The sequence below is a fragment of the Microcaecilia unicolor genome, chromosome 2, assembly GCF_901765095.1.
Source record: "Microcaecilia unicolor chromosome 2, aMicUni1.1, whole genome shotgun sequence".
Classification (NCBI taxonomy): domain Eukaryota; kingdom Metazoa; phylum Chordata; class Amphibia; order Gymnophiona; family Siphonopidae; genus Microcaecilia; species Microcaecilia unicolor.
This window is the reverse complement of record NC_044032.1, coordinates 529,080,232-529,090,271: the sequence shown is the minus strand read 5'-3', so window position 1 is coordinate 529,090,271 and position 10,040 is coordinate 529,080,232. Positions and strand designations below refer to the sequence as shown.

General features: G+C 41.2%; 1 pseudogene; it reads right to left on the bottom strand.

Moving 5' to 3' along the window:
• LOC115462171 overlaps positions 1 to 3,598 on the bottom strand; it is an 18,738-nt pseudogene extending 15,140 nt beyond the window's left edge.
• Between the last annotated feature and the right edge of the window lie 6,442 nt (positions 3,599 to 10,040).

Sequence of the window (10,040 nt, the reverse complement as noted above, 5' to 3'; positions counted from 1 at the left end):
GTAACATGATAATGATAAAGCATGATAGTAGTGTAACAAGTAAATATCGTAAGGCAATTCTGGATATATGTGTAGGAGTTCACGTTTGTTGATATTTGTGGCATGCCTTGTTAAAGAGATGGGTCTTCAGTAGGTTGTGGAAGTTAGTTCATAGATCGCTTTCAGGTTGCGCGGCAGCGCGTTCCAGAATTGTGTGCTCAAGTAGGAAAAGGTTGACGCATGCGTTAGTTTGCATTTTAGACCTTTACAGTTGGGGAAGTGAAGATTAAGGAATGTGCGGGATGATTTTTTAGCGTTCCTGGGTGATAAGTCTATCAGGTCTGACGTAGGCTGGGGCATCTCCGTGAATGATTTTGTGAACTAGGGTACATATTTTGAACGTGATGCATTCTTTGAGTGGGAGCCAGTGTAGCTTTTCTCATAGGGGTTTAGCACTTTCATATTTTGTTTTACCGAATATGAGTCTAGCTGCAGTGTTTCTGGGCTGTCTGAAGTTTCTTGGTTATTTGCTCTTTGCAGCCAGCATAGAGTGCGTTGCAATAGTCTAGATGGCTGAGTACCATTGATTGTACCAGGTTACGGAAGACGGTCCTTGGGAAGAAAGGTCTTACTCTTTTTAATTTCCACATTGAGTGGAACATTTTCTTGGTTGTGTTTTTCGCGTGACTCTCAAGTGTTAGGTGTCGATCAATGGTAACTCCAAGAATTTTTAGGGTGTACGAAATTGGAAGATTCAGTTTTGGAGTGTTAATGGTGGTGAATTTGTTCGTGTTATGTTGAGAAGTGAGTATTAGGCATTGGGTTTTTTCTGCGTTGAGTTTCAGTTGGAATGCATCCGCCCATGAATGCATGATATGTAGGCTTTGGTTGATGTCATTGGAAATTTCCTTTAAATCTTGTTTAAATGGGATGTAGATCGTTACATCGTCTGCGTATATGTATGGGTTGAGGTTTTGGTTTGATAGTAGTTAGGCCAAGGGTATCATTATTAAGTTGAATAAGGTCGGTGAGAGGGGGGATCCTTGTGGAACTCCGCATTCAGGTATCCATGTGGCTGATGCACCTCTTTTTGAGTAAGTATGCACATTTATACCTCTTCCTAGGGGGTGTAATTGTATGCACTGAGCACCAATCCCATCCTCATCCAACCTATTCTCCATCCTGGGAACACCTAACTATGTACTCCATAAAGGTAGCCACTATGGAGGTAATTCTATAAGGGTTTGCCTAGTTGTGGTGGTTTGGAGGCGGGGATAGTGCTGGGCAGACTTATACGGTCTGTGCCAGATCCGGTGGTGGGAGGCGGGGCTGGTGGTTGGGAGGCGGGGATAGTCCTGGACAGACTTATACGGTCTGTGCCCGGAAAAGGACAGGTACAAATCAAGGTAAGGTATATACAAAAAATAGCACATGTGAGTTTATCTTGTTGGGCAGACTGGATGGACCGTGCAGGTCTTTTTCTGCCGTCATCTACTATGCTACTATGTTACTATGTTGTGGGTGCATACATGCTAGTATTTTAGTCATTTACACACACTTAACACATGTAAATTGCCTCATAAAATACCAAATAGTGGAAGAGTACACACCATGGTATGGGCGTCCTTCTCTTTCAAAAATAAGCCTGTTGGCCTCCCAGTCTCATAAGGTCCTCTTGCAATTTTTCACCATCCTCTTGTGATTTAACAACTTTGAATAACTTTGTGTCATCAGGAAATTTAATTACCTCACTAGTTACTCCCATCTCTAGATCATTTATAAATATGTTAAAAAGCAGTGGTCCCAGCGCAGACCTCTGGAGAACCCCACTATCTACCCTTCTCCTTTGGGAATACTGACCATTTAGCTCTACCCTCTCTTTTAACCCGTTTTAAATTCATGATAGAACATTATCTCCTATCCCACGACTTTTCCGTTTCCTCTGGAGTCTTTCATGAGGTACTTTGTCAAATGCCTTTTCAAAACCCAGATGCACAATATCGACTGGCTCACCTTTATCCACATGTACCCAGGGCTGTGCCAATGCAGTAAGCGGGGTAAGCAAGGCAGGGAGGTACCTGCTTTCGAGGGGCACCGCTGCCCTGCCCCTGCCTTCCACTCACTTGCAAAATCTCCTCTATCTCCCCTGCCCTCCTTTTCATGGCAAACCAGAAGTGAAAGCAACACAGCAGTATTCACTGAGGCAGGCAAGCTCTTCAAGTTATTTGAGAGAATGCAATCAGATTGCTATATATGCTTTGGTTTGGGGATAACTCCTCACTCAGGGTGAGCTTCAGAGCTTGAACAGCATTCAAATGAAAGAGAACCTGAAGTTTTAAAAGTGCTAAAAATAAGTTTTAAAAGTATTTGCATTAAATCTAATTGCAGAATTCAGGTGCTGGGAGTCTGTACTTGGTTGTCATATGCTCAGATTTGTTTAAATCATATGCAAATTAGTCCGTTTTTGGGAGGTTCTCATTTGCATATTTATGAATAAAAAAGATGGAAATGTTTACAGCCTTAATGTTAGGTCATGGCTCTGATCAAAAGTGTGAAGTTTGATCCAAAAACGAAGGGTTTATCTAGTGTTTTTGACTAAAAATTCCCATTACAGTGTCTGTATGTTAATCTGCATTCAAATAGAGCTCTCTGATTAGATGATCAGCGTCTGTTAGAAATCTACCGGGAAGGGAACAGAGTGAGACAGCAACTGACCGTCGGTTTGGCCAAGAGAGACATGCAGCTGTGAGTTCCTGTGTGTTGACTGAAATTATAAAAGAGTGCCTGATTATGTGGTAAATGAGAAAATATGAATGAAAAGAGGTTGGTGGAGATTGAAGTTTGAGGTTTCTCTAGTGAGAAAAGGATCTGACTATTTCAGGATTACTTGAAGTTTATGAAGAATAGAAAAGAGTGAATTTCAGTTTAAAGTGTTTAAATCCTATAAGCTATATAAAGGCTAGGTAGATTTAAGTGACTGTAAGCAAGGAAACCTTACTATTTGATCTGAAATAAATATTTGATCTGAGATAGTTGATCAGAGATAAATGTTTGATCTGAATTATATCCTGTGGTGCAAAGGAGATTAGAAAAAGAATCTTTGGAAACTAAGAGGACTTTGCTCACATTTTGAATTAGCAATCCTATTTTGAGTTGGAAATCTTTGAAGTGTTTTGAAAATACATTTTGCTTTAATGAAATTGCTAAACTTTAGAGTCAGAGACTTATCAATGAGGGATACGTACAGTGCTATTTTTTCCTGAGGTCCGGCTTACTTGCCTGCTCCCTTCTGTTCCTGATCTGCTAGACAGAGGGGGGGGGGGGGCGCCAACTGATAGTCTGCAGGGGGCACCAGAGACCCTAGGCACGGCCCTGCATGTACCCTTTAAAGAAATGTAGTAGATTGGTGAGGCAAGATTTCCCTTCACTAAATTCATGTTGGCTTTGTCTTATTGATCCATGCTTATGTATATGCTCTGTAATTTTGTTCTTTATAATAATCTCTACCATTTTGCCCGGCACTGACAGTGCTTGGAAGCCATTAGTCTCATCCCTCCTTACCTTTGTTTCTTTTGCTAAGGGCAAACACAGAGGGAAGATGAGGGTCTATACCAGCCATTCTCAACCCATTCTTAGGGGCACACATAGTCCCATCAGGTTTTCAGGATATTCACAATGAAAATGCATGAGAAATCTGCATGCACTGCCTTAATTGCATGCACATCTAAATCATTAATATTCATTGTGATATCATGAAAACCGGATGATACTAGGTGTTCTCCAAGGACTAGGTTGGAAATGGTTGGTCTATTCCTTAGAGATACCAACCTCTTCTGTTGTGGGTCTGATGCATTGTTTTGTTGAACATCAGGAGCCCCAGGGAAGATACACTGAAGTATAAATGCTGATTGAGATCTTGTTGGAGACAGGTAGACTTGTGGAATCTTCTGGACTTGAAACAACTTAAAGACTGGTGTAGCAGAGTCCCCCTGCAAGACCACACATGGTATCATCTGGAACCGTTGACATAGTTAATGAGTAGGCCAATGCTGCACGGGCATGTTCAGATCTGTTAAGTGTTCTGCAGGTTCCAGGGTAAGAGCCATAATAGCCCCCCTTTTAGGGAAATTAATTTCAGTGGTTAAGATATACAGAAATGATGCAGGGGAGCTGGATGCCCAGGACAGTTACACATTATTCCTCCACCAGCTCAGGGAGAAGTTATCAAGCTGCATTAGAACAATGAACCACATTATTTGCCCCTTAACACATGTTCAAGGGCTCTCATGCCTGATGCAGGGAGCAGTGCCCTAACACATTGGACACTCCGCATTTGAGGTGGCTCACTGGCAGCATTAGTCCTATACTACAGGAGTCAGCAACCTGCAGTACAGAGATACTACAGGTTGGTGACTCCTATGGTAAATCAAGGTGCAGTAACATTTTCCTTTTAGTGCACCTTGGATAACTTCCCACCCACCCCTCTTTCCACCTCCTCATTTTGCATTGCAACGTCCTGAGCATTTTGGCTTAGAATTCATTTGATAAGTGATTCTAGAATTGAGTCAATCCCTTGTCCTTCAAATTAATGTTTTGACTGCTAAAATTCATGAATCTGTGTTAAAAATAAATTCTTGTGAAGCTGGAGTTGGATCCAATGTTGGGCTTTTTTACAGACCTCACATCAATAAAAAATTTCTTAAAGGACCTTTTACTGTGTGATCTTCTCCTTTCATACCGCTGTTTTGATCTTGTTGATCGCTTGCCCTGTTGTTTCCTTGGGCAACCTCTGAGGTAGCTGAACATACACTCTATTTGCAGAAAGCAAGAATTCTTCCAAGCAACTGAACTGTAAGTTGATTTTTTTTGTTTGCTATGATTGCTACATTGAAGAAGAGTTGGATTAAGAATTGAGTATCCACTGGTAAAGTTTTTACTTGGGAATGGTTTAGCTGGCTGTTGAAGCTTTGTCATCTTACCTAGCCTAAAACACATGCTGATAATAACATGTACTTACATACAGTGGTGAGCTGAGTAGGGGTAGAAAGGGAGTTACAAAAATTTGCTATATTACAAGCAGTTTTACATTTTACAGGAAAATACTAAGGAAGAAATGTTTTTCCATTCAAGAAGCACTAGATATGATTCTCTATAAAAGTTTTTGCAGCAAAGATATAGAAATCGCTGTTCCCCTGAAGATACAACATGTTGACAATGAGGAAGCCATTTAAATAATGGTATTCCAATTAATATAATCATTTAAATCATGCACTTATTCTGCTTACAGTTCAAAAATCCAATATTGTTCCTCAATGTTAAAACTTTCAATCTATTACCACCAATAATGGAGGTACTGTGCACCCTAGTTCTGAACTGATTAGGACTCCTAGCCCCTGGGCACCATGAAAGAACCAGATACAACCTGACAGATGAAAAAGACTCTCTCACTTTCACGGATACTAGAGGTAGAGTGGATCAGGGAGCTGTTGAATTTCACGGAGGAATACAGGAGTTGCAGCACAGGTGGTCAGATAGCAGGCAGGTGCTCTCTCTCTCTCTCTCTCTCTCTGGCTGATGTCCCCAGCCGGCAAGCAGGCAGAAGCAGATAGATGGTAGAGCCACATTTAACAATCCTCAGATAGATGGTAGAGCCATGTTTAATGAACCTCAGATGATTTCATGATGTGGCTGACTCAGATAAGGGCTGTCATCTACTTCACTGACGGCAGTTCACAGGCGGACTCCTCAAGGTAACAGCACCTAGACAACTTCATGTTTTTTTCTAGAGACTTCGTATACCCTTCCCTTGGATAAGGTGAGCCTCATAGTCTGGAACAACAAATCTGGGGGTTTCCAATGTTGTGACAGTTTTCCAATGTTGTGACTGGCAGAGTTGCTCTGACCACAAGATCATAGTTTTGTGTAACCAAGGATGTTGTTGAAGTTATTTTTGCCATTTTATAGCCTTGGACATTTTTTTCACTGCACGTAGACTTGGGGCCTATTGAAGCAACAAGCTTTAGCATGACAGCTGATATTGGCCTGATTCTGTGTCTTTGAAGTCATGTTCATAGTTGAAGAGTGCCTTCTGTAGGGCCTCTATTGCTCCCACAATTCCACCAGAATGTCTACATATATTTCACATGTTTCTGTGCTCCTACCTTTACACGTCTATACCCTGTGCAGTTTTATAATAGCCATTGTCTACATGATAAAGCATACTTTTCATGTGGAAAGAGCTTCATGCATTTATTCCCATGCTACTGAACTGAAAAAGAAAAAAAAAAAGCTTCATTTTTATGGTGTATCGCTGATGTTTTAACCTACCAGGATGCCTTTGGTCTTTTAAATAAAGCAAATCAAATATTTCAAGTTTTAAAATCATCTCTTTAAAAAAAAGCTGTAAAATCTTGAGTACAATATGTACTTTTATTATTTCCAAACTGCTATCAAAGCTAATGCTGTATATTATACGCTTGTAATCAGCAGTTTACTTCCAGCGCAATCAGGCGAATCCTTTAAAGTCCACCTCTGACTGAGCCAAACTATGGCGTTGCATGAATCACTGACATCAAATGTTTAAAGCCTTAAAGTTGGCAGCACTCAGCAACAATTTTGTGATGAACAATACTTTTGGCTAGGTTTCTGCCATGCCCGTGCCAGAACCTTGCTGGCACTGCTCAGTAACCCACTTGATCAATTTTATTCGTAGCAATGGGGATGAAGCAGAGTTTTTGTGTTCAGCTTTTTATATTTTGTCGTAGGCACTGCAGTCAATTCTTTCATTGTCTCTAATCTAGAGTTATATATATTTACATCACTAATATCCAATTCTCTACTGGCAAACCGAAAACCTTGTGTCTTTATACATTTTATTTTTCAGATTCACTCAAAAGAATCAAGAACCTCTGATGGCTTTCTTGTAAAGGATACATTTGGCAAGGTACTTACCATGGATTTGTATTGGCAGTCTACCTGGTGGCTCTAATTTCCCAGTTTTGGGATTAAACATATAATACAGATTTGAACTTCAGACTGATGTTTATCAGAAGAATAGAGTTACTCTGAGCACTACATGACTTACAGAAAAGAGAAGGAACCAATATAGAAGTGGAATGCCAAAACTCTCAAGTAAAAGAGCACTAATAGAAATGTGAACAGCCAGCTGACCAAGAGAAAATTTTCTATGACGTTTTGGGTTTTCATGACTGTATGTCAATGTCACATGAATTAATTTCCAGGACAATATAATCATCGAGCCAGAACAAAGGAGATTCTTGGTGTAAAAAATGACAAACACAATTCAGATATAAAGTGATAGGGTGTTTTTTTCCTCCTTCTCTCTGGATTTGGTTGTAAACAGCCCTGTTATGTTTTACAGGAAGAAAGAGACTAAGGGGTCCTTTTACTAAGGCATGTCCAAAAGTGGCCTGCGCTGGTGTAGGCATGTGTTTTGAATGCGTGCTGGCCCATTTCCTGAGCGTGCCTGGAAAAAGGAGATTTCTTATTAATGTTACGGAAAATGGACGTGTGGCAAAATGAAAACCAGCATGTATCCATTTTCAGCCTGAGACCTTAACACCACCCATTGAATTAACGGTAAGGTCTCATGCGTTAACCGGGCGGTAAGCATGCAGTGCGCGCCAACTGCCAATTACTGCTGGGTAAGGGTCCTGCAGTAGAAAATAGAAAGTATTTTCTACCACATGTTTTGGGCCACACCAAAAATGGAATTACCGCCCAGGGCACATGGTAGCCAGGTGGTAGTGCCAATTTGACATGCGTTGGATGCGCATAGGCACCTACGCACCTTTGTAAAAGGCTCCTAAGAGAGTGTATTGGTAGACATTTGGACCACTCCCTGAAGCAGACCAGAAAACATGGCCCATGTCGGCATTTGGTCCAGTTGATTAAGATAAATGCATCTTATTTTCAAATTATCATGGGATAATGAAATATTTTTTGAAAACAACATAACAAAAATATACCCGATTTTGATTTGTCCTTGCCATTCTCAGGGCACAGACCGTAGAAGTCTGCCCAGCACTCTTCTTGTACTAAAAGTTCTGAAGCTAATGTCGAAGTCCCTGGTTGAACAACGCTGGTTTAAAGGGTCTGTGCCTGAGGAAAGTGGATTGATGATCAAGAAAATACTGGAGCAGCCTTGGATTATTACAAGCCCCTGGGATGGGTACATGGACAGGAGTACAGGAGTATTTGTAAATGTGTAAATACTGAAAACCCTAAAAATATCAAGTGGGAAAAGTAGATCGAGATTGTGATATACAGTCTGGACTGGAGAAGTTCTACTGTACAGATGAAGTTTAATACTGGTTTTCAGAAAGTTTCAGTAAAGTTGAATTTGCATTAAACAAAATCTTTGAAGTACTGTGTGATTTATCCCTGAAAGGGGGAGTGAAGACATTGGCTCCCTGAACTGGTAAATAATTGTACAAAGCCCTTACTTAAACTGCCCCAATCCCCAGATCTCAATTCTAGACCTTGACTAACTCCCAAGCTCGAACTGAATGAACTGTGCTAAGATGAGTTTGTGGAATGAGTGGAGTGTTATTGGTGATAGTGGTGAGTGGGCTACTTTGACTTGTGTATTACAAAATTTGGTTTGCCCTGTGACTGGAAAAGAATAACGAGGGGTACAAAGTCAAACCCAGAAAGACTGTTTGCTTCAGACCTGGGATTTGTACAAAGATTACAGTGGGGAAAGACTGTTGGATCAGATCCAGTAAAATTTTTGATTTTTCCTGCCCAGAAAGAGTTGTGCAAACTGGCACTGCCAATGGCCAGTGCGAACCTGAGAGATAACATCAGAACTGTGAGTATCTGAGAAATGTTTGGAAGTGCAGAGTCATCATGGCCGCGGTTCCCACACTGGTGGAGAGGGGGAGGAGGAAAGTGCACCAAATTGCAGCATGTTGAGTGGAATACTGGGAGCACTGAGCGATTGGACATTTAGCTCTCATGACATCAGAGATGATGAAGGATGGCAGAGCTCATGCACATGGACTTGAGATGTGGCCGAAGGCACTAAAAAATGGAGAGGATCACATGGTGAGTGCAGAGAGATTAGAGATTGAAGCCCACAGTATGGAAACGTGATTGGAGAGGATGGTGCATCAATTGCATGCCATGATGGAACTGTCAGTGGAGTATGGCACTGTGGTGGGCCAGGTTGTTTGCCCTGGATGCGCTTACCAGAGCAATCCAGATCTAGTGAAATTGTGCTGTGCTGCGTGTGGCACAGGCTTCTACAGGAAAGAGGAGAGCAGGGTGACCCCAGGTGCGGTGGTGAATACCCTCGAGGAGGAGAGACCCGCTCACAAAGACTGCACAGAGGTGTGGACCAGGATCTGAGAGCAGAGGGCAACAGCTTCTGTAGCAACAAGTGCCTTGGAGAATGACCCCAAAGGTGCAGTTGTGGGGAAGCCGGATCCAATTAAGACCACAAGTCCTTGATGTTATCCTAAAGCACAGTTTCAGTTTGATCTTAACTCTGAAGGACAGATACAATGGAGGATTTCAGAGGTTTGCTGTTCCCTCTCAGAATTAAGCAAATTAAGAAATAGCAGCTGTGAAGATTTCTGGTAAGCTACAAGAAAAGTGAAAGGGTTATATTTTATAGCACAGCCCTATAGAGACGGAGCAACTCTGAAAGCCATATGGTTGAGCAGGCTTTTAAAAAGGAACTATTTTAAAAGGATTACATTTTATATTATTATTATTATTATTACGACCTCACCAGGAGAAAATAAAAGATGGTAACACTTACAACTGCAAGTGTTTATGAATGGAACAAGTTATTAAAAGAACTCGGAATGATCAACAATTTCTATACCTTTAGAAAATATTTGAAAGCAGCCTTGTTTAGCAAAGCTTTTTCTGTTCAGAAAGATGGCTGTATGGTGACACTGTACAGTATAACAAAGCATACACTGTCCCTCTAATTCTATAAATTTACCCCCCCCCCCCCCCCCAATATTCAAAGCTATTTAACTGGCCAGAAATGGCCGCTGATAGGTTAAATAGCATTTCGGCACCTAATT